The sequence below is a fragment of the Dama dama genome, chromosome 22, assembly GCF_033118175.1.
Source record: "Dama dama isolate Ldn47 chromosome 22, ASM3311817v1, whole genome shotgun sequence".
Lineage (NCBI taxonomy): Eukaryota > Metazoa > Chordata > Mammalia > Artiodactyla > Cervidae > Dama > Dama dama.
Window position 1 is genome coordinate 12,679,190 of NC_083702.1, and position 24,152 is coordinate 12,703,341.

General features: G+C 48.4%; 1 protein-coding gene and 1 long non-coding RNA gene across 4 annotated transcripts in view; one reads left to right on the forward strand and one right to left on the reverse strand.

The window, feature by feature from the left end:
- Positions 1 to 22,226, reverse strand: part of LOC133043226 (uncharacterized) — a 96,129-nt gene extending 73,903 nt beyond the window's left edge. For 2 of the 3 annotated variants that reach the window (XR_009689672.1, XR_009689670.1), the window contains exons 1-2: positions 20,978 to 21,159; positions 6,502 to 6,650 (exon numbers count right to left, since the gene is read on the reverse strand). This is a non-coding gene — a long non-coding RNA (uncharacterized LOC133043226). Of the gene's footprint in view, positions 1 to 6,501; positions 6,651 to 20,977; positions 21,160 to 22,173 lie in introns of those variants that run through there. The other variant, XR_009689671.1, reaches the window with a different exon arrangement.
- The window catches only part of NINJ2 (ninjurin 2), a 74,486-nt gene that overhangs the window by 42,594 nt on the left and 7,740 nt on the right, over positions 1 to 24,152 (forward strand). The gene's annotated exons all lie outside the window — the stretch shown is intronic.

Sequence of the window (24,152 nt, forward strand, 5' to 3'; positions counted from 1 at the left end):
ATTCAAAAAACAAAAGTTCTTAGAGTTTAAGCTTCGTGTGTGTGAGTATGGCTCGTCCATTGAAGAACATCACTGTAGGTAAATGGCGGGAACTTCTAAATGTCAGTGTTTGAGAGTCTTCTCTCTGGGTCATCAAGTCTTTTCTGATGAGAATTTTCTGGACTCCTGCCTGGGGACAGATGTTGGCGGAGGGTATACACTTGGCTGACAGTTTTCTTAAATGAGGGTGGAAGGAAGGCTGAATAGCCCACTGTTAAGAACACAGTTATTCAGCCAGGGACTACAGCCTTCTCCCAGCTACACAGACAACTGACCTGTCAGCCTCTAGAACATGCTTCTCAACCTATCTGTGCTGGACACTGATGGTTAATCTCCCAATCTGGCAGCACCAACAGTGGTCTTATAGGACGTGATGGTACATATGACCCACCACTACACATGACTCACAGTAGGAGCTCAAACATCCAAACCAGCCTGTACACTATTCAGCAAGAGGAGACCACTGAGCAGGCACCTGAATGTGGAGGCAACTTCAAATTTCTTTAAAAATTCTAAACACTCTTATTTTTTTGTACATCTATACCTTACTGGGGCTACTAACAAAGTCCATGGAGCTAAGCCAGTTCACAACCACACTCTACAAGCGCTGCCCTGGAAAAGAAAAAAATCTCTTGCCTGAAGGAGGAGCTGCCCCCAGGCTGAGAAGGGGAGGGGGAGGAAATCTGGAGGGCTGAGTCAGTTCAGTTCAGTTCAGTTCAGTCGCTCAGTCATGTCTGACTCTGCGATCCCATGGACAGCAGCATGCCAGGCCTCCCTATCCATCACCAACTCCCGGAGTTTACCCAAACTCATGTCCATTGAGTTGGTGATGCCATCCAACCATCTCATCCTCTGTCATCTTCTTCACCTCCTGCCTTCAATCTTTCCCAGCATCAGGGTCTTTTCAAATGAGTCAGTTCTTTGCATCAGGTGACCAAAGTATTGGAGTTTCAGCTTCAACAGCAGTCCTTCCAATGCATACTCAGTACTGATCTCCTTTAGGATGGACTGGTTGGATCTCCTTGCAGTCCAAGGGACTCTCAAGAGTCTTCTCCAACACCACAGTTCAAAAGCATCAATTCTTCGGTGCTCAGCTTTCTTTATAGTCCAACTCTTATATCCATACACAACTACTGGAAAAACCATAGCCTTGACTAGATGGATCTTTGTTGGCAAAGTAATGTCTCTGCTTTTTAATATGTTGTCTAGGTTGATCATAACTTTCCTTCCAAGGAGTAAGTGTCGTTTAATTTCATGGCTGCAGTCACCATCTGCAGTGATTTTGAAGCCCAAAAAAATAAAGTCTGCCACTGTTTCCACTGTCTCCCCATCTACTTGCCATGAAGTGATGGGACCAGATGCCATGATCTTAGTTTTCTGAATGTTGAGTTTTAAGCCAACTTTTTCACTCTCCTCTTTCACTTTCATCAAGAGGCTCTTTAGTTCTTCTTCACTTTCTGCCATAGGGTGGTGTTATCTACATATCTGAGGTTATTGATATTTCTCTCGGCAATCTTGATTCCAGCTTTTGCTTCATCCAGCCCAGTGTTTCTCATGATGTACTCTGCATATAAGTTAAATCAGCAGGGTGACAATATACAGCCTTGACGTACTCCTTTTCCTATTTGGAACCAGTCTGTTGTTCCATGGCCAGTTCTAACTGTGGCTTCCTGACCTGCATGCAGATGTCTCAAGAGGCAGGTCAGGTGGTCTGGTTTACCCATCTCGGCTGAATGGCTCTGTAAACAGACCTGAGGCCCATCCCCCGCCTCGGCTCGCATGTCACTCCCACTTGCCTTGGTACCCTGTGTTTCCAAACTTAGTGCCCTCCTGGATGGCTTATGTCCCTTTATTGGGTCCTTTCTGCAGGCACCAGGACACAGCTTCTACTGCTCGGCCGAACTGTGTACTCCTCCTTTTTCTACTTGTTTCTGCTCCCAGTCTCTTTCTCCTTGTAGTTTCTTTTTTTTTTTTTTCCATTTATTTACATTAGTTGGAGGCTAATTACTTTACAATATTGTAGTGGTTTTGCCATACACTGACATGAATCAGCCATGGATTTACATGTGTTCCCCATCCTGAACCCCCCTCCCACCTCCCTGCCCATCCCATCCCCCTGGGTCATCCCAGTGCACCAGCCCTGAGCACTTGTCTCATGCATCAAACCTGGACTGGCGATCTCCTTGTAGTTTAAACATTTAAAAATACCTTTACTGCTGCTAAGAGTGCAATGCTCCCCACATTGGTTTACAGATTTAAGGGATCCCTATCAATATCTCACCCAACTTCTTGGCAGAGTTGATTCTAAAATTCATATGGAATTTCAAGGGACCCAGGCTAGCCAAAATGCTCTTGAAAAAACAGAACAAGTTTGGAGAACTCATATCTGCCAACTTCAAAACTTACAACAAAGCTACAGTAATTGAGTAATCATGTGTGATAGTGGCCTATGGATAGACATATGGGTCAGTGGAATAGAATTGAGAGTTCAGAAATAAGTCCTCAGCTCTATTATCAACGGATCTTCAACAGTGGTGCCAAGACAATTCAGTTTTGGGGGGCGGGGGGGGAGGCGGGGTGTGGAATACTCTTTTCAGTAAGTATTGCTGGGATGACCAGATACCCACATGCGAAAGAATAAAGTTGAACCCCTACCTCACACCATACACAAAAACTAACTCAAAATGCATCACAGACCTAAATGTAAGAGCTAAAATTTAAAAACTCTTAGAAAAAAATATGAGTCAATCTTGGACTGGGAGGATTCCATATATGCAGGGCAACCAAGCCCGAGTGCCACAACTACTGAGCCTGCACTCTAGAGGCCAGGATCTGCAACTACTGAAACCCATGTACCTAGAACCCACGCTCCACAAGAGAAGCCACCGCATTGAGAGGCCCGCACGCCGCAATGAGAGAGTAACCCCTGCTTGCCACAACCACAGAAAAGCCCAAGCACAGCAACAAAGACCCAGCACAGCCACAATATAAATAAATAATTTTAAAATAAATTAATTAATTAAATCAGAATTTTAAAAAAGAAAGGGAAAAAAGAACTGACACAGTGCAAGAAAATATTTGCAGATCATATACCTGACGAGAAACTGGTATGTAGAATATTTTTTAAAAAACTCTTATAACCTATAATAAAAAGACAAAACAACACAATATTTAAACAGGCAAAAGATCTAAATAGACCTTTTTTTCTTCCCCCCCAAATAAGATATACAACAAGCACACAAAAAGCTGCTCAACAGCATTAGCCATCAGGGAAACACAAATTGAAACCATAATGAAATACTACTTCATACTCACTGGGAAGTGTCAGTTGCTCAGTCATGTCTGACTCTGTGCAACCCCAGGGACCATAGCCTGCCACGCTCCTCTGTCCATTGGGATTTTCCAGGCAAGAATACTGGAGTGGGTTGCCATTTCCTTCTCCAGGACTCACTGGGAGGCTATTATCAGAAAGACATCATAACAGTCGTTGTTAAGGATGTGGAGAAACTGAAACCACACATACTACTGGTGAGAATGTGAACCACTTTCCAAACCAGCCACTTTGGAAAACAGTCTGGCAGCTCCTCAGAATGTTAAACATAGACCATATGACCCAGCAATTCTACTCCTAGGTATACACATCCACACAGTGAATGACTGTAAAGCAATGTTATTCATAACAGCTAAAAAGTGGAGACAACTCAAATGCTCATTATCTGAAGAACAGACAAATAAAATATGGCAATATTGAGTACTATTACTCAACAGTGAAAAAGAAATGAAGCATTGATACATGCCACAACACGAATTTTGAAAACATATTAAGCAGAAGTCACAATGGATCACTTTTGTATGATTCCATTTACATAAAATGTCCAGAATAGGGAAATCTATACAGACACAAAAGTAGATTACTGGTTGCTTAGGCTGGAGCCTTGTGGGTGGAAGGAAATGGGCATGGGGTTTCTTTTGGGGGTGATAAAAATGTTCTAAAATTGACTGTGGCGATGGGTGCACAACTCTGTGGATATACTAAAAGCTACTGTAACTGCACCCTCTAAATAGGTGAATTATATGGCTTGTCAATAAAGCAGTTATAAAGGAGTCAGTCTACCACATCTAACTGCAGGTCTCCAACACCATCAGCCATGACTGTAGGCATCTCCAGCATGTCTCACGCAAGGGTTTCTCAGTTACCACCCTGTTAGGGATCATATCTGAAGTCACATGCTCGTTCTTAATCTAATGGTAATTTACAGGGTTGCTATTAGGTTCATTAGGGGATGTATCTAAAAATGGTGTTTACAGAGTCAGACAAATCAATAAACTGTGCCTGACTTTTCTATCTCATTATGCAGAAAATGGTTTCTTTTATTTTTAAGGAAGGTATCTCTTCTTATGAATAGCAACTAATACAAAAAGCACCCGCCTACTTGCCAGCAGGGGAATGCATTCTGAATGAGGATACACACCCAGTTCATTCATTTATTCAACAAATATTTATCGAGCGATCACTGTGCACTGGCTGCTCTGCCAGATACCATGAAGGCAGTGATGAGCAAATTACAGAGAGGAAAAGGCTAAATAAACAAGCCTTCAGGTCGGTGTGGACACAGCTTTCAAAGGACAGCGGTCTCCCTGCCAGAGGACCTGGTGGTGTTTCTTAACTATCGAGAGGTTCAGAGAACTATCTACACGCTTTTTTTCCCTTTGAGAACTCAAGGTTGAGGTTTTCAAATTATATAAGTATTAGAAGACTAACAGCAATGGGAAAATGTTTACAATGATTCTGCCACCTGCCCCTCCCCACCCCGCCCATCCATCTAATTTCAAACCTTTTCTCCGCTCCACCTTATTTTCTTACAGCTTCAGCTCCATGTCCAGCAGAGCTTTGGCCACCTTGTCTTTATGTCTCCCAGAGGACCCCCTTCAAAGTAACTCCTGAGATTCACTGAGAATTTCAGAACTGGGGCTTTGAGGCCTGGTGGCAGCCAAGACTCAGGAGGCTGTAAAGTTGAAGCCCAGCGCCAAATTGCTACTGGGCGCCTCCCTACCCACTCAGAAACCAGGACGTGGGGGATGAGAGGAGAGGAATAGAGAGCTGCCATGCTTCCCCACCCTGGCGGTATCCAGGGCTTCCAGCACCCAGCTCTGTGGAGGCAGGAGCTGCCTGGCAGGAGGTTCAAGGGTCAGAGACATGATGTAAATAAAGCCTGGTGCAGCCTCGGTTCTCAGGAATGGCAGCTTGTGCTGTGCTATGACCCTTACCCTGTTCTCAGGGGTTGTGAGCCCCGTAAATTTCTGGGAGTCAGCTTTGTTATTCTCAGCACTTTGGGACTGGGTTTTTTTTTGGGTTTTGTTTATAATCTTAAAATGCTTATTTTACAATATGACTACAAAGTAATATATCCTTTTATAGAATCTTTGTAACTTTCAGAAAAACAACACAAAATCAAAATAATCTATAATCTGACCACTCAGAAACAACCAGTTAACACTGTCATGTAGACTGTCCCATTATTTGCTCTGTGTGCACAACATGATAAATTACGCATCTTTAACATCCTACTTTGTCTCCTAATGAAATTATTTGAACACTAACCATGTCATCATAAACTTCAGGGATCTCCCTGGCGGTAGAGTGGATAGGAATCCGCCTGCCAATGCAGGGGACACAGGTTTGATCCCTGGTCCAGGAAGATTCCACATGCCACGGAGCAACTAAAGCCCGTGAGCCACCAGGACTAAGCCCCTGTACCACGACTACTGAAGCCCACACCCTAGAGCCCACGAGCCGTAACATGAGCCCGTGTGATGCAACTACAGAAGCATGTACCCCTTAAAGCCTGTGCTCTGCAACAAGAGAAGCCAGCAAGAAGCCTGGGCGCCACAACGAAGAGTAGCCCCACTCACCGCAGCCAGAGAGAGCCCACACACAGCAATGAAGCCTCAGCAGAGCCAAAAATAAACAAACAAATATTTTTTAAACCTATATTAAAAACAAATCTTACATAAAAGCATTTTAAATAATTAGCATTTAAAATGCTATTATCCCACAGTATGATTAGAGCGTAATGACTTAACCAATCCTATTAGCTATGTCCAGTTTTCACTATTATAGATAGTACCGTCATGAACACTCTTTTTTTTTTTTCTTTATGAACACTCTTAAAGCTAAATCCTTGCACACATTTCTGATTATTTTCCCAGGATGAATTCCTAAAATGGAACAACTACCCTCAAGCTTTTGAGACCCACTCATGAATGAACTGGGGAGGAAATATTTTTTATGTTTGTGTTTTATCTGTTTAATATTATCTCTTTTTCTACTTATAAAAGAATATGTTCTCATCCAAAATTTTCCTTCAATGCAGAAATATGTATTAAAAAGGATTTACACTTTCCCTGAATTCTACCATCTAGAGATAATGCTATTAATCATTTGGTGCATATTAGGGGTACCTCATATGATGGGCTTCCCAGGTGGTGCAGTAGTAAAGAATCCGTCTGCAATGCAGGAGACGCAGGAGACGCGGGTTCAATTCCTAAGATGGGAAGATCCTCTGGAGAAGGAAATGGCAACCCACTTCAGTATTCTTGCCTGGAGAATCCTATGAACAGAGGAGCCTGGTGGGTTACAGTCCATGAGGTCGCAAAGAATCAGACATGACTGAGCACGCACACTTACACGCACACGCGCACATGCACACACACACACACACACACAACATCAAGTGGTTGGACTCAATGGATAGCCAGGTTTTAAATGTCTCCCCACCTTTTTCCTCATTTCTCAGAAGCCCAGGCTGAGTCATGAGTGAGCTCCTTCTTTGAAGGTGGCCTGTGGCCAGGGCCGTACCGTTCACATGCCCCGCACAGCCCAGGCCAGGAATGGGCAGCAGGACAGAGCAGAGGAGACATCCCCCAGTAAACACAGGCTCTGGCACCTGCCCCCGCAGCCGGGAGTGGTGGGGAGTGAGCCAAAGCCCCCAAGATGCAGCCAAGTCTGCAGTCCTCCTTGGGCACACCAGAAGCAGGTCACTGGAAAGTACCCGTCTGCACGTAACCACACGCACACAGGGTTCACAGCTCCAGGCTCACACACAGCGTCAGTGCCAGGATTCTGTGCACCAAGCTCCCTACCTCCACCTGCCACCCCTGCCATCCATCAACACGTTTTCGTTTCTCCGCGGAAAACTTATCTGCAGATGCTTGTGAAATGTGTTTATATATGAGAGATTAATTTGTCTCTGGAGGGGACCTCACACCTACACAGAAGAGCCCAGAGTCATAAAGAAAACCCGAATGGTGATCAGAAGAGGTCCCTTATGCTGGAAGGGTCATTACACTAGAGGGGCAGCCAGGCAAAGGCCTTGGGGCCCTCTGGCGTGTAACAGTACAGTGGCCTGGCAGACCAGCCACACCCCAGCCCATCCTCACCTTCCAGAATTCCCTCCATGTCCTAAGCTGCTTCCTAGTGCTAACTACTCCTGGTGGCACAGTGGTAAAGAATCCACCTGCCAATGCAGGAGACACAAGAGACATAGGTTCAATCCCCCGGTCGGGAAGGTCCCCTGGAGGAGGAAATGGCAATCCACTCCAGTTTTCTTGCCTGGAGAATCCCATGGACAGAAGAATCCATCAGTCTAAAGTCCATGAGGTCTCAGAGTCAGACATGGTTGAGTTACTGAGCACACACAGAGGCACAATTCCAACTAAGAAACCCCCTTCTTTGTCTTCGAAAATCCTACCTCCTCCATGACATCTTCTTGGCCACTGGCAGGAAGTGGGAATTCCACTTGGCCATATTTTGCAGACAATCTCAACTTATCACAAGTATAAAACATCTCATTGGCTGTATGTAATATAATATGCACTGCTGTTATTCCTTGATGTGCCTGACCTATTTTCACTTGTTCACTCCTGTAACTTCTAAGTCTGTCAATGTCAATATTCTCACGTGTTACCAAGTTTTCAGTATAACCCTAAGTATCCTGGTCAACCAAAAAGAAGCCTGTATGTAAGAGAACATCGATTCCAGAGTCACTGAGCACTTACTACGTGCCAGGTGCCGTTTTTTATGTCCTTGACGTGCATGAACCCATTTAGTCCTCTCAACAACCCTACCAGGAAGGGACTATTGTTACTTTTGTTTCACCTGCGAGGAAATCAGGCAGGGAGGTTAACTGCCCCCCTCAAGGTCACACAGGTGGTAGAACCAGACAGTACTAGTGAGCTCACAGCCTCCAACTGCACTTTTTACCTGTGTATGTAAACCACTTTATTTTAGAAAACTGGGATCATAAATATACTTAAAAGGTGTTAAGTGTGTTTCTTTGTTCAGAATATAAATCTGTACTATTCGCCTTTTAAGAAGTGTTTCATGTGGCAGAAGTTTTAACATTTTGATATCTATTAGTCTTCTTCTTAGTGATTTCTGCCACTTGGTTTAATGTTTGGAAAATCTTTCCCCCTTACAGGGTCACTGTCTTGTCTTCTGGGTTTGTGGGTTGTTTTTTTTTTTTAAATAATTTTAATTATTTTTGGCTGTGCTGAGTCTTCGTTGCTACACGGGCCTTTCTCTAGTTGTGGCGAGCAGGAGCCACTCTTTGTGGTGGAGCCTTCTCACTGCGGCTGCTTCTCTTGATGAAGAGTACGGGCTCAACAGTCACAGTTCCTGGGCTCTAAAGCACAGGCTCAATGGTTGTAGTTCATGGGCTTGGTTGCTCTGAGGCATGTGGGATCTTCCCGGATCAGGGATCAAACCCATGTCTTCTCCTGCATTGGCAGTCGGATTCTTTACCACTGAGCCACCAGGGAAACCCTTGTCTTTTGGTTTTATTGTTTCTTTTTTTATCTTTAGCAATTTGAGCTATTTGACATTTATTTCATTAATAGTATATCTCTTTTCCTGTGGTAAGTTTGTGATACTTCCTTAACATTAAATTTGGTTCTTATTTATACTAAGACCTGTTTCAAGGTTGACTGATCTGTTTATTTAATAGATGTTATTTTGTAGGGCAAGTCTTCCCTCTTCAGTCTTTTTTTTTTCCCTAAGTGTTCTTAGCAATCATGCCTTACTATTTTGCCCAGTGAACAATAGGATTATTATATCAAGTTGCTTTGGCTGGTGGACATGTGGGTGGTTTCTCCATGTACAAGTTTTCACATGGACAAATGTTTTCATTTCTCTTGGGTGTATATCTAAGAGTGGAATTGCTGGGTCATATGGTAACTCACTTCCCTCGTAGCTCAGTTGGTAAAGAATCTGCCTGCAATGCAGATTCCTGGGTCAGGAAGATCCCCTGGAGAAGGAAATGGCATCCCACTCCAGTAGTGTTGCCTGGAGAATCCCATGGACAGAGGAGTCTGGCAGGCTACAGTCCATTGGGTTGCAAGAGTTGGACACGATTTAGCAACAAGAGAGAGAACGGTTAACTCTCCAGGGGATCTTCCTGCCCCAGGGATCAAACCCATGTCTCTTGCATCTCCTGTATTGTTCTTGCCTGGAAAATTCCAAGGACAGAGGAGCCTGGTAGGCTACATGTAGTCCATGGGATCTCAAAGAGCCAGACACGACTGAGCAACTGAACGCACATGGTAACTCTATGTTTAGCTTTTTGAAGAACTGCCAATCAGCCCGAAGTGCTCCCACCATTTCACATCCCTGCCAGCAATGAGAGTTCCAGTTTCTGCACTTCCTCATCAACAGCTGGTATCTCAATCTTTTTTATTGCAGTCATTCTAGTGGGTGTGACGTGGTGTCTCATTGATTTGCAATGATAACTAATGATGACTATGTCAGCATCAAGTGCTTATCAACTGTTTGTGCAGCTTTTTAAGAAAATGGCCATGTTCAATTGGGTTTTCGTCTCATCTATTGGGTTAGAAGAGTTCTTTATATATTCTGGATATTAACCCTTTGTCAGATATATGGTTTATAAATATTTTCTCCCATTCTATTCTCTTTTCATTTTCCTGATGGCGTCATTTGAAACACAAAAGTTTTTGTTGTGTTTTTTTTTTTACTTTTTAATGATTCATCTATTATTTAGGCCATGCAGCAAGGCAAATGGAATCTAAGTTCCCTGACCAGGGATCAAATCCATTCTCCCCTGCAGTGGAATCGCACAGTCCTAACTCCTGGACTACCAGCGAATTCTCAAAAGTTTTTAATTTCAACAAAATCCAATTAATTTTTCTATTATCATTTATGCTTTTGGTGTCATATCTAAAAAAACACTGTCTAACCCGAGGTCACAAAGATTTACTTCTATATTTTCTTCAAAGTGTTTTATAGTTTCAACTCTTTAATGTAGGTCTATATCCTATTTTGAGTTAATTTTTTGTATGATGTGAGACCAGGGCCCAACTCCAGCCATTTGCATAAAACTATCCCATTGAGATGTGCTCCAAGCATAAAGCACACACTGAATTCTAGAGACTTAGAATTACTAACATGCTTGAAGGAATCGAGTTGAAGATTCAAAGGCGAGAGGAAGAACAGAGACTACCAAAATAACCTGGAAAGATTAACAAATTGACAAAACAGCTTCTGGAAATGGTGGGAAAAGCACAAAAAGCTCAACCCTGACTCCCTCCAACAATGATAGCAATTATCATTGGTATTAATATCTCCAGTGTTGTTCCAAGGGCACTGCAATTGTTTTACACGTATTTTCCCTTTTCATTGGCACATAGCCCAGTGAGGTGAGGACCATCATTTGTCTCCATCAGGGAACTCAGCTTGTCCACAGTCACCAAGCCGGCGAGCAGGAAAGCCAGGCTTAGACACCACTCAGTTCAAAGTCCACATTTTTATTCACTGCAGATTTTGGGGGGGCTTCCCTGGTGGCTCAGTGGTAAAGAATCCGCCTGCCAATGCAGGAGACACAGGTTTGATCCTTGGGTCGGGAAGATCCCCTGGAGTAGGAAAGGGCAACCCACTCCAGTATTCTTGCCTGGGAAATCCCATGAACAGAGGAGCGTGGTAGGCTACAGTCCATGGGGTTACAATAGAGTCAGACACGACTAACTTTCACTTCTCTTCATAGATTCTTGCAAGAATGCAACAAGAATGCAAACAAGAAAAGCATTTTCCTACAGCCTGACCTAAATTTTAGACAGTTGGAGGGATGAGCAGAGCTGAGAATGGAGGAGGGCTCTCTCTGCCCAAAACTGACAGCTTATGTCACAGACCACACCTGCGGTTAGCTGCTTTGCTCTGAAAGCTCTCCTGTTACATTGAGGCCCAGACCCCACCCCCCACCCCTGGCCTTCAGAGGCAGCTCCCACGAAGTCTGGCAGTGCGGGCAGCCCAGCTTCAGGATAAGACAAGACAGGAGGAGCGACCGGGGAGAGAAGCCAGCCTGGTGACGCCCCACAGCTCCCTCAGTGACGTCTGTCCGCTGCAGACACCATCCCCCTAGGGGCTCAGGGCTCAGCCAGGAGGCCTCTGTTTAGGACCAGCTCCTGGAGCTCCAATAGCGCTGCCCTTCCAGAGACTTCTGCAATCAGAGGTGCCCGAGCCTTTGGCCAAGGCAGCAGACCAGCCAGCCTTCGGTCCTGGGCTGGAAGAGAGCAGGGGCCTCGCATCAGGAGGCTCAGCACTCTGGCTGGCCGACGTGTACAACATGTATGAGGCAGGCGCTGTGAACGTGCGGGGCTATTTCTTCCCCAGCAGATTGCTGTCAGCAGGCAGGAGGTGAGGGGTGAGGCTGCAGGGAGTTGTGAAATCTAGACACAATTCTGCTGGGACCTTGCTGAGGGCTGGGGGCCCTTCAGCCTGCAGGACCTAAAGCTGGCTCCGCTGTGGGTTCACAGAAGCCGTGGGAAGAAGAGGCACTCCCATGACCCTGACATCCAGACAGAAGCCAGAGCGCCAGGACCACCACACGACCCTCACAACCCGGATCGAGGTGCACTATTCGCCACCTGCTTGGAAGTGGTACTGCCCGTGAATACCCTGCTAAAGTGTAAGGATGTCACTTTGCCAAGGAAAATCTTCTTACTGCTCCCCAGGGCTCTCAGGATAAAGTCTAAGTGCCTTACGGGCCCTGCCCCATCTGCCCCACCCCCAACCCAGCAGCCTCACCTCCCACCGTCGGGCCACCTCCAAGGACCCTTCAGTCCTGGGCTGAGCCCTCTGCTGCCTCTCTGAAGGCAGACTGCTTAGTAATCCTGGTTTGTCTAATTTAGCAGCTCAGTGACCACGGGTTCAGCTACTGAACCTCAGATTCACAGGTTTTTATGAGAATAAAATGAATTAATGTATAGAAAGGGTTGGGCACAGCATTTCGCATGAAAAAACTGCTGTGAGGGCATATGCTGTTGTTACTGTGATCACGTGCGCTCTTAGTCACTCAGCCGTGTTCAACTCTATTGTGATCCCGTGGACTGTAGCCCACCAGGGCTATCCATGGGATTCTGTCCATGGGATTCTCCAGGCAAGAATCCTGGAGTGGGTAGCCGTTCTTTCCTCCATGAGATCTTGCCAACCCAGGGACTGGATTCCCGTCTCCCTGCAGGCGGGTTCTTTACCAGCTGAGCCACCAGGGAAGCCCTGTTATTACAATTATTTGTATTCAAATAGGTTTACTTTTTTACTTCCCTGGTGGCTCAAACGGTAAAGCGTCTGCCTACAATGTGGGAGACCTGGGTTCAATCCCTGGATAGGGAAGATCCCCTAAAGAAGGAAATGGCAACCCACTCCAGTACTCTTGCCTGGAAAATCCCAGGGACAGAGGAACTTGGTAGGCTATAGTCCATGGACTCGTAAAGAGTCGGACATGACTGAGTGACTTCACTTTCACTTTTCAGGTTTACTTTTTACATGATCACATTCACTGATATGTTATGACCTCTGGATTTCACATTATGTATACAAAGGTTTTCCTCAGTCTGAGATTAGAAAAATATCCAGGGGGCTTGACAATTAAAGGAGTCTGTGGGAGAGTGAAAAAGTTGGCTTAAAACTCAACATTCAGAAAACTAAGATCATGGCATCCGGTCCCATCACTTCAAGGCAAATAGATGGGGAAACAATGGAAATGGTGACAGGCTTTATTTTCTTGGGCTCCAACATCACTGCAGATGGTGACTGCAGCCATGAAATTAAAAGATGCTTGCTCCTTCGAAGAAAAGCTATGACCTACCTGAAAGTGAAAAGTATTAGTCACTCAGTTGTGTCCACCTCTTGGTGACCCCATGGACTGTAGGCCACCAGGCTCCTCTGTGTTTGGAATTCTCTAGGCAAGAATACTGGAGTGGGTTGCCATTTCCTTCTCCAGGGGATCTTCCCAAGCCAGGGATCGAACACGGCTTTCCCACACTGCAGACAGACTCTTTACCCACTGAGCCACCAGGGAAGCCCTAGACAGCATATTAAAAAGCAGAGACATTACTTTGCCAACAAAGGTCCATTTAGTCAAAGCTGTGGTTTTCCCAGTAGTCATGTATGGATGTGAGAGTTGGACTACAAAGAAAGCTGAGCACTGAAGAATTGATGCTTTTGAACTGTGGTATTGGAGAAGACTCTTGAGAGTCCCTTGGACTGCAAGGAGATCCAACCAGTCCATCCTAAAGGAGATCAGTTCTGAATATTCACTGTAAGGACTGATGCTGAAGCTGAAACTCCAATACTTTGGCCACCTGATGTGAAGAACTGACTCATTTGCAAATCCCCTGATGCTGGGAAAGATTGAAGGTGGGAAGAGAAGGGGACAACAGAGAATGAGATGGTTGGATGGCATCACTGACTTGATGGACATAAGTTTGAGTAAGCTCTGGGAGTTGGTGACGAACAGGGAAGCCTGGCGTGCTGCAATCCATGGGGTCGTAAAGAGTTGGACATGACTGAACGACTGAACTGAACTGAACTGTGGGGAGTCCATTGCCCTACAGATCACCCCTCTCCAGCCCTCCCTCACTGTGCTCCTTCTAAGTTAATTCAAGATGTTTTTAAAGGGGAGGCCTGCCTGTGTCTATTGTGTGCAAGGGCCAGGGAAGGAAGAATGCATGGCTCTTTGGGAAATGGATGACAAGTAGCTATTGTTTCCTGTCTGAAGCCATGGGGCCTAGGCAGGTCACCCTGCTTCATAAACTACAATGAGTCCCCTACACACGAACCTTCAGGCTGTGAACTTTCAAACATGCGAACGTGCGTTCACACGTCCAATCACATAAGTTAGTTCACGTGTCTGGCGTACCTTTCAACGTCCTGTCCTATAAGATCAAAAGTGTTTATTTTTGTGTTTGTTTTTTATGTAGTTTTTGTGTGAGAAGTATTATAAACCTATTACAGGACAGCTGCCTGTGTTAGCTGGGTATCTAGGCTCACTTTTTTGAACTTAACAAACACGCTCTTGGAGGAGATCGGGCGCGTTCAGGGTGTTATGGCCATGGAACACTCTTGGAATGGGACTCGTTCCTATGTCAGGAACTTACTGTAAACAGCTTTGTTTGTCTGTAATTTGTTGACCCTGAAGGAGTTCACAGTCCAATGAGAGAACAGACCAGTCAGCAGACCAAAGGTATCATCAAAGGCCTCCGGGGGGGGGGGGGATGGGGGCCAACATCCTTGCTGGGAGGAGGTTCAGTGGTTGGTGGCGAGTCGGGGTACAGAGAACATTCTCAATGCAGGGACAGAAAGTGCCATCCTGATTCCACAAACACTTGCCAGCGTCTCCTGCCACCTCTGCCCGCGGGCCCCAGGGCGCAGCGCTGGGAGGAGGTAGAGAGGTGGAGACCAGCCAGAGGCCAGGGCAGGGAGCTGGACCAAGGCAGCAAACCCAGCTTCTCTCCCAGTTCCAGGACTAAACTAGTCAGATGGTCTCTAGGAAGTGACCTCACCGCTCTGCGTTCATTGCCCATCCTTACAACACAGCCTCAGCTTGTGTCCTGAGGCGGCTGTGCAAATTCTATTCGATCACACATGTGCAAACATTCTGCCCTGTACAAGGTAAATATTTGATGCCCTTGGGCACTTTCTGCTGCTAATTGGAGACTGGAGTTGTTTCTGCCTGGGGGCCGTGTATGGGTTTAGCCTGGCTGCTTTCCCTAGGGCTTAGGTCTGGAGTGGGGGCAGCACAACCACAGGGACCCAGACCCCCATGTGTACACCCGCTCCTGTGTCCTGAGCCTCCACTCCTGGTTCTCCCAGTCTTGTTGTTGACCCACATTAGGACTCTCCTCCGGCACCTTTAACCGGACAGAGCAGGGCTCCTTCCCCCACAGGAAGGGCCCAGGCTCCGCCCCCGACAGGTTTTAGCAGCAGGGCTATCTTTGGCGCAGGGCTCTCTCCTTCCGTCTGTTCTACTGTCTGCTCAAATTAAGGGTGAAAGGGTATGAGCCTAAGGGTGAAAAGGTCATGAGCCTCTTCCACCCAGATCTCAACTCCTCTCCACACCACTAGAGCCCCGTGAGCAGCGTCCTCCAGTGGGCAGCAGTGGTTTCTTCAGCCCTGGAGAGTCTGGAGGCCTGAAGACCACTGCCGAGGGCAGCCCCCACCTCCCGCCCCCACAGTCCAGGGCAGAGGGCTCCTTTAGGGGAAGGGCGCTTGGCAGGGCATTTGTAAAACCTGAGTTCTGGTTTCAGTGTTGGCGAGTCGTGTGACCTTGGACAGTCCCCCTGGCCTCTCCGGTCCTCAGTTTCTTCATTAGAAAGACGAGAGGGTGAGGCATAGGGCTGAAACAGATGCCCTGTTGGCAGACAGAAGTGTGCATCTTTTGAGGCCTTAACGTGAGGCCAGCACTTCCCTCAGAAGCATCTCTTGCCATGTCCACCCTTGAAGGCGTGTGTGCTTGTGTTCTTTGCTGCTCCCCAGTCCGGGCACTTGGGAAGGGGGCCTGGTGCCTCCAGCCTTGTGGGCACCATTAGAGAAGAGAACACATCCCTAAACACCAACAGGAAGGGTTAAGTACAGAACCAGATCTGGTCGGGTTAGCTCGCCTCTGGAGCCCAACCTTAACCCGAGATGCTGTGAAGAGTTGCTGGGCTTCCCAAGGCTGGTGTTCCTCCCAGCGAAAGAAATCCCTCAGCCTTTTCCCTGCACTTGCGAGCAGGCTGGGCATGGCAGCCCACTCCAGTACTCTTGCCTGGAGAATCCCATGGACAGAGGAGCCTGGTGGGCTACAGTCCATAGGGTCGCAAAGAGCTGGACACGACTGAAGTGACTTAGCATGCACGCAGGCGAGCAGGTTGGGCTGGCTTCAAGGGGCTGCTCAGAAGGGCCCCCCTTGAAAAAAAAAAAAGAGAAAGGCCCTGTGCTTGGCTGAAGGCCATCGCCATCTTGAAATTCTTAATACATTTTGTACCAGGGGTCCCTCGGGGTTACATGAACACCACTTAAACAGTCCACTAGCCTCTCCCCCAGGAAGCCGTTTCCCAAGGCAGGGCTCTGTGACCCCTCCAGATGAAGGACATTCTGGAGGACTCTTCTCGTCCTTCATGATCCAACCGAGACAGCCTTTAAGTCCACAAGAGTCCTCCAGGCTCCCCAGAGGGGTGGTCCCCTGCTTTCCCACTTCGTTCCTCTCTCCCACGTGGCGCCCACCCCACTCTGTAACCTGGCCCAGGCTCCCTACCTCCAGGCCACGCCCTCTGTACTCTGGCTTCCTCAAAACAGAGAGATGCTCGATACACATGTTGACCGAGGAAAGCAAACAGAGCTATCTTCTCAGGACAGGGCACAGGGCACTGCACACAGTGGGCACTCAACCAGTGCTGCTGACTCACGCGCCGAGCAGGCTGGGGCACCCCACTCCATGGCCGTGCCCATCCTCAACCAGGGCGTCACACAAACCGGACCGTCATTCTCTCCCCTTCCAACCTGGTGAGGATGGGTAACCCTAGGGCGGCAGAGCTGATATATGGGGTTTCCTCGTGCAGAGTTGGAAGACTTACTCCCTCCCCATACCTGGGGTCCCAGTTCCTAAATGCCCTGCAGGAAGGAGTGTTAAGAACCCCCAACACTGGAACTTCCCCGGTGTCCAGCCAGTGGCTAAGACTCCCAGTGCCGGGGCCCCGGGTTCTATCCCTGGTCAGGGAACTAGATCCCGCATGCTGCAATGAAGGTCAAAGATCCTGAGTGCCCCAACTAAGACCCAACACAGCCAAATAAATAAATAAAAATAAATATTAAGATAAGAACCCCCAACACTTGCAAAGCCCTTTAAAGCTTGCAACCTGCTTTCATTAACTTTCTCCTCAAACTGTCCTTTGGTGGTTTAGATGCTAAGTCGTGTCCAACTCTTGTGACCCCACGGACTGTAGCCTGCCAGGCTCCTCTGTCCATGGGATTCTCCAGGCAATACTGAAGTGGGTTGCCATTTCTTTCTCCAGGGGATCTTCCCAATCCAGGAATCAAACCCACCTTTCCTGCACTTCAGGTGTTTCTTTACCAACTGAGCCACCAGGGAAGCCCAAACTGTCCTTTAAGTCAAGTTCAGTTCAGTTCAATTCAGTCGCTCAGTCACATCTGACTCTTTGCAACCCCATGAACCGCAGGACACCAGGCCTCCCTGTCCATCACCAACTCCCAGAGTCCACCCAAACCCATGTCCATTGAGTTGGTGTTGCCATCCAACCATCTCATCCTCTGCCGTCCCCTTCTCCTCCCACCCTCAATCTTTCCCAGCATCAGGATCATTTCCAATGACTCAGCTCTTCGAATCAGGTGGCCAAAGTATTGGAGTTTCAGCTTCAACATCAGTCCTTCCAGTGAACACCCAGGACTGATTTCCTTTAGGATGGACTGGTTGGATCTCCTTGCAGTCCAAGGGACTCTCAAGAGTCTTCTCCAACACCACAGTTCAAAAGCATCAATTCTTCGGCGCTCAGCTTTCTTTATAGTCCAATTCTCACATCCATACATGACCATTGGAAAAATTATAGCCTTGACTAGACGGACCTTTGTTGGCAAAGAAATGTCTCTGCTTTTTAATATGCTGTCTAGGTTGGTCATAACTTTCCTTCCAAGGAGTAAGTCAAGACAAACACTTAAATTTCAACTGTGGGGTTGTTGTTCTAACATTTTTCTCTTTTACTGCGTGTGTTCCTTGAGGAAGAACTTGGAAATACAGACAGAACCCAAAGAATAAGGATATCTCAATCTGAGAGCCCAGCAATGATGCTGTTAACGTTTCAGTCCGAATCTCATGAGATTCATCTCCACACATGAAATATACCTTTCAAAACAGGATGACACTGTCACTGCTTTGTCGTCTTATTACTCCCAGTTGTATAGGAGGTTAACAGAGGTCACTGGTCCCGCAGATGCTGGGGGCAATGCTGGAGCCTGACTCCAGTGTACTGACTCTGAGGCCGGTGTCCTTATCTCTGAACCCAGCTGCTCCTCAGACTCCAAAGGGGCAGGAGGGACTGATGGTCCTAGGAACGGAGCCCAGCGAAGAAGGGTTTGCTCTGACCGGGCTTGGGGAAAAGACCCTGAAACTGCCCCGGTGTCCCACAGCTCAGCACAGGCCGCTCAGAGCCCCCACCTCCACACATCTGGACTTTGCCTGGCAGTAAACAGCTCCAGGGATACAGGGTCAGCTGTCAGGTGGGGCCCAGAGGGAGCAGGTGCCCGGTGGCAGGCACTGGCCCCAGAGGGCAGCTGGAGATCTGTTTGGTGGCCTCAGAGGGCTCGTCTCTTTGTATTTTTAGAAAAAGTGAGGGCACAGCAGTGACCCAGCAACTGCCTCACAGCCTGCACATCACCCTGGGCAGTGGAAAGGGGCTTGAAGCCTGGGTCCCAGCTGGTGGTGAAAGGCAGGACCAGTCGCCCGCCTGCCTTTCCTCCCTCCTTCCTTCCATTCTCCCTCCTTTCTTCAACACACACTACTGGCCAGATACTCAGCTGGGCACTAGAGGCAAGATTTACTCAGGGCTCTGGTCTTCCACTGTGGTCCACGGGGCCACAGAGTCGGACACAACTGAAGCGGCTTAGCACACACATACACTGGCCTTCCACGAAGGTGGTAAAAGGACAAGAGCTGACCAGAGGCTTACAGAACTTCTGAAAGCAAGTTCAATCCCTGGTCAGGGAAACAAGATCCCACATATTGTGGAGTGACTCAGCCTGAGTGCCACAACTAAAGAGCCTGCAAGCTGCAGCTGAGACCCAAGACAACCAATAAATATTAAAAAAAAAAAAAAAAAAGGGCATGGTTTCCTCATCGGCAGTAAGAGTCTTTGTAAAAATAAATAAATAACGTTAACAGCAGGAACTCCGGCATCAGACAGTTCTTATTGTTGATCAGTCACTAAGTTGTGTCCGAATCTGTGCGACCCCATGGTCTGCAGCACACCAGGCTCCTCTATGCTTCACTGTCTCCCAGAATTCGTTCAAACTCATGTCCATTGAGTCGGCAGTGCTATCCAACCATCTCATCTCCTGTAACCCTCTTCTCCTCCTGCTCTCAGTCTTTTCCAGCATCAGGGTCTTTTCCAATGAGTTAGCTCTTTGCATCAGGTGGCCAAAGTACTGGAGCTTCAGCTTCAGCATCAGTCCTTCCAATGAATATTCAGGGTTGATTTCCTCTAGGATTCACTGGTTTGATCTCCTTGCTGTCCAAGGGACTCTCAAGAGTCTTCTCCAGCACCAGAGTTCTTCAGCACTCAGGCTTCCTTAGGGTCCAACTCTCATATCCATACATGACTACTGGAAAAACCGTAGCTTTGACTATACAGACCTTTGTAGGCAAAATGATATCTCAGCTTTTTAATACGCTGTGTAGCTTTGTCATAGCTTTCCTTCCAAGAAGCCAGCATCTTTTAATTTTGTGGCTGCAGTCACCAACTGCAGTGATTTGGGAGCCCAAGAAAATAAAATCTGTCACTGCTTCCACTTTTTCCAGACAGACAAGGGTTCAAATCTCGACTCCCCCGTCTCTAGCTGTGTGACCTCAGGCAAGTTGCTTAATTTCTCTAAACCTGCCTGTCCCCTCTTACGGTCTATGAGAAGGAATTGAGATAACACATAAACATGCTTAGAAGAGGGCCTGGAATGTGATAAGAGCTGGAGAAATGCAGTTATGGAAAGAGAGGCTGAACATGTGAAGTGTTCTGGAGCTCAGGCTGTCCCGCATGGGCAGTGACCCCAATGGGTCATTCCCGAGGAGCCCGGGGGGGTTGGGTGAGGACGGGCCTGGGGCTTCCATGGCCCTTTAGCCGAGGGTTTGACCAAGTTCAGCAGCGGCTCACTCTTTTAATCACACACTAGCTCCTCACAACAAAGGAGCTGAAGGGCTGGCATCCTCTCATTTTGCCAAAGAGGAGGCTGGGAAACAGAGGGTCTCACAAGCTGCCTGAGGTCACCGGGGGAAGAGACGGCAGCCCTGGCTCCAAGTGCAGAACCGCCCATCCCCTGACCTTCATCTCTTTCAGACCCTGGCCCACGACACCAGAGCCTCTGCGCAGGCTGCAGGAGCTGGGGCCGGGAGCTGTGATCCTAAGGAGGGAAGATGGCTCAGCTCTGCTGGGCCTGGAGGGAGAGCTGATGATTCCTGGGGCTGGGGCAGTTAGGCGCTGGGCCCAAGGGGGCATATGACTCAGAGATGGCTGATTTTTTTTTTTTTTTTTACTTTTTGGCCACACTGTGCAGCCTCTAAGGGATCTTAGTTTCCCTGACCACTGATGGAACCCTCGCTCCCTGCAGTGAGCTCCCTGCATGGAGTCTTAACGGCTGGACCACCAGAGAAGTCCCAGGGCTGGCTGACATTGAGGGCCATGTGCACTGGCTTTGATTCATGGGCACCCAGTGCCCACTCTCTGGGTCTCACCCGCCTGGAGTGGCAGCTGGGTACAGCAGTGAGAACAATAGCATCTCCTGCCCTGCGCCTGCCTGTCCAGGGCCGGCACCAGGCACAGTTCACCCCAGAGACAGTGGACACACACACACTCACACACACACACACACACAGAGGCTGTGAAGTCATACCAGGGCCGCGTCAGGAGTGGACACGCCCGTGGAAGATGACCACCTCCTGTCCCCGCGGAGAGCTCCATGTGGGAGGTCCAGGGAGCGCTGCTTGGTGGTCCTGCCTCCTCAGCCCCTTCTGAATGAACACAGGGGTGACAGAGCCCTCATTCTGTCATTCAGTGCGCTGGGCTAGGTGCCGATTTCTGGGACACAGCAGTGAGCAAGACAGATAAGTCCTTGTTCCCGTGAAGCTTATCTACTGGGGTGGGACTAAAAGGCCCTGCTATCTCCCTTTCTGCTTCCCCCTTTAGGCACTTGATTCTCTGTTAAGCCTTGTCATGTTAGGGGATGCAGGGAGCAGGGGTATATGGGAGAGGCAGGGACCTCTGGACATGCCAGGGAGCTGAGGACATGTTGGATCTTGGCAGGCTCTGCTTATGGCTGGGTGGGGTGGGAAATTCACCACCTTCCCTTTTCCCATCTCCGTGTCAGATATGATCTCCCGATGAGGTCTGCTCCCCTGGATGGCGGCCAGGGACTGTCGGCACAGCCCTCGCGGCTTCTAACTGCCTGAGGTTCCAAGGAAATAATTCTCACCTCCTGCAAACGTATCATCCAGTGGGAAGGGACAAAATTAAGGTGCACTGTCATGTGGAATGTTGATATCTTGCTTTATGACTTTTTAAAATTGGAGGATAGCAGCTTTACAATGTTGTGTTGGTTTCTGCTGTACAACATGAATTAGCCACACTGAAGCCACGTGAAGCCCATAGATATATATACAGGTGGTTTATAATGGCTTCCCAGGTGTTGCTAGTGGTGAAGAATCCACCTGCCAATGCAGGAGATACAAGAGGCGTGGGTTCGACCCCTGGGTTGGGAAGATTCCTCTGGAGAAGGAAATGGCAACCCACTCCAGGGTTCTTGCCTGGAGAATCCCATGGACAGAGGAGCCTGGTGGGCTACAGTCCATGGGGTCAAAGAGTCAGACACAACTGAGGGATTGAGCACACACACTCACACATATATATGTATGTAAATATATCTCCCCTCCCTCCTGAGCCTTCATCCCCCTTCCCATCACTCTAGGTGAAGTAAGTCAGAAAGAGAAAAACAAATACTGTATATTAATGCACATATATGGAATCTACAAAACGGTACTGATGAACCTACTTGCTTTATGATTAATTGTTCTGAGAGTTGTTTTCACTTACCTGTGTGCCGTCTCCCATCTGGACTCAGGTTCCACCACAAAATCTAGGGTTCTACAAAACCAAGAAAGGTTCTGTAAATGTTTGAGTGAAGACATGAAGACAGTCTGAGGGTGATCAGGTCAGGCTTTATAAACAGGGTGGGCAGCACCTGGCACTGGGAACTGGGGTTGGTTGTCTGTGCTGCCAGCTGGAGCCAAACGCAGGGTTGGGTTTACTCCCTGTTCAGTGAGAAGAGCGGGGAAGATTCCCTCTGCATCCTTCAGACTAGGGTACACCTCTGAGGGGTTTCCAGGGACTAAAGACTATAATGGGCTTCCCAGGTGGCTCAATGGTAAAGAACCCATCTGTCAATGCAGGAGACGCAAGTGACGTGGGTTCAAACCCTAAATCTGGAAGATCCCCTGGAGGAGGGCTTGACAACCTACTCCAGTATTCTTGCCTGGAAAATTCTATGGACAGAGGACCTGGTGGACCACAGTCCATACAGTCACGAAGAGTCAGACAGGACTGAGCGACCGAGCATGCATGCAAAGACTATAGTGGTTAAGGACACAGGCTCCAGAGCCTGTCAGGGTTCAAATCCCAACTCTTAAGATCAACAGCTGGGTGATCCCAGGGCAAAAAGTACTGAACTGTTCTGAGCCTCACCCATCTCGTCTGTAAAATGGGTGTTGTTAAAAGAATTCAGGGACAGTCAACGGAAGGAAGGGTCTAGCATAGAGCTTAGATGGTGGCAGGCATGTGAAGCGCCAGCTTCAGTGTGGTAGCGTGGAGTAGATGGACGGCACTCACACTTCAGCCGTGTCGGAATCCCCTGGAGGCTTGTGAAAACACAGATGGCTGGGTTCCAGCCTGCATCTCTGACTCAGAAGGTCTAGGGTGGTGTCTGAGAATCTGCGTTTCCAAGTGCCCAGGTGCTGCTGCTTCAGGGACCACACTTTCAGAACCACAGGTGTGTAACAGAAAAGAGAATTCAGGTGTAGGGTTCTGGAGCTAGGACTGTCCCTTATTATCTGGTCACTTTGGGCAGCTAATCTCTGAGCCTCAATATCTTCACGTGTAAAACGAGTCTGTTAATACCCACTTCACAAGAATTCCCTGGCAGTCCAGTGATTAGGACTCCGGGCTTTCATTGCCAAGGGCCCAAATCCAATCCCTGGTCAGGGAACTAAGATCCTGCAAGTCGCTTGGTGTGGCCAAAAAAAAGAGAAAAACCCCCTTCATGGGGGTCACGCCAGTATACGGCATTCTCAGTATTCGGTTATCATTGTTTAAATTCTGGCCAGCGTGTTGGTCCTAGAAGGATGGGGCAGGGTTACCATGAGCAGAGGTGGGTCAGGCGGGCTTGGGGAATGCTGCCAAGAACGCCAAAGCCGGGAGCAAAGTGCCGGTCTCGAAGCCCCAGAGCAATGTGCTTATTCGGAAAGAACTCCTGCTGCATTTCTTTGGAAGTATCTGTGTGGCAAATCCACACAGAACCTTGGCCGGGTGGGGGAGTAATTTGGCTGCACTGGGTCTGAGTTGCGGCTCGTGAGATCTGGTCCCCCGGCCAAGGATCGAACCCGGGCCCCCTGCATTGGGAACTCCGAGCCATACCCACTGAAGCGCTAGGAAGTCCCTCTAACCCCCTTTTGTCAGAGTCAGCTCACCTCAGCGGGATCAGCCGCCCTCCGGCCCGGCCGCGCGGTGCGCTGCCGCCCCCTGGCGGACGAGGAGGCGCTGCACACCCTCCCGGGGCGGTCTCTGAGCGGCCCGAGTCCGGAGTGCCGGCAGCAAGGCCAGCGGGCACCTGGGGGAGGGCTGGCGCCTCGCAAGGCTGCGCCCCCGGCCTGAGAGGAGGCTTCTGGACCAGTTGGGTGTTATTACGGGAACAGCCCGCGGACACCCCACCCGCGGTGGATTACAGACTGTTGACTTTTAAGGGCGAGACCCACTGTGCTTGGCACAGCAAGGCAGCAGGCTGAGTGCCGGCCCCAGAC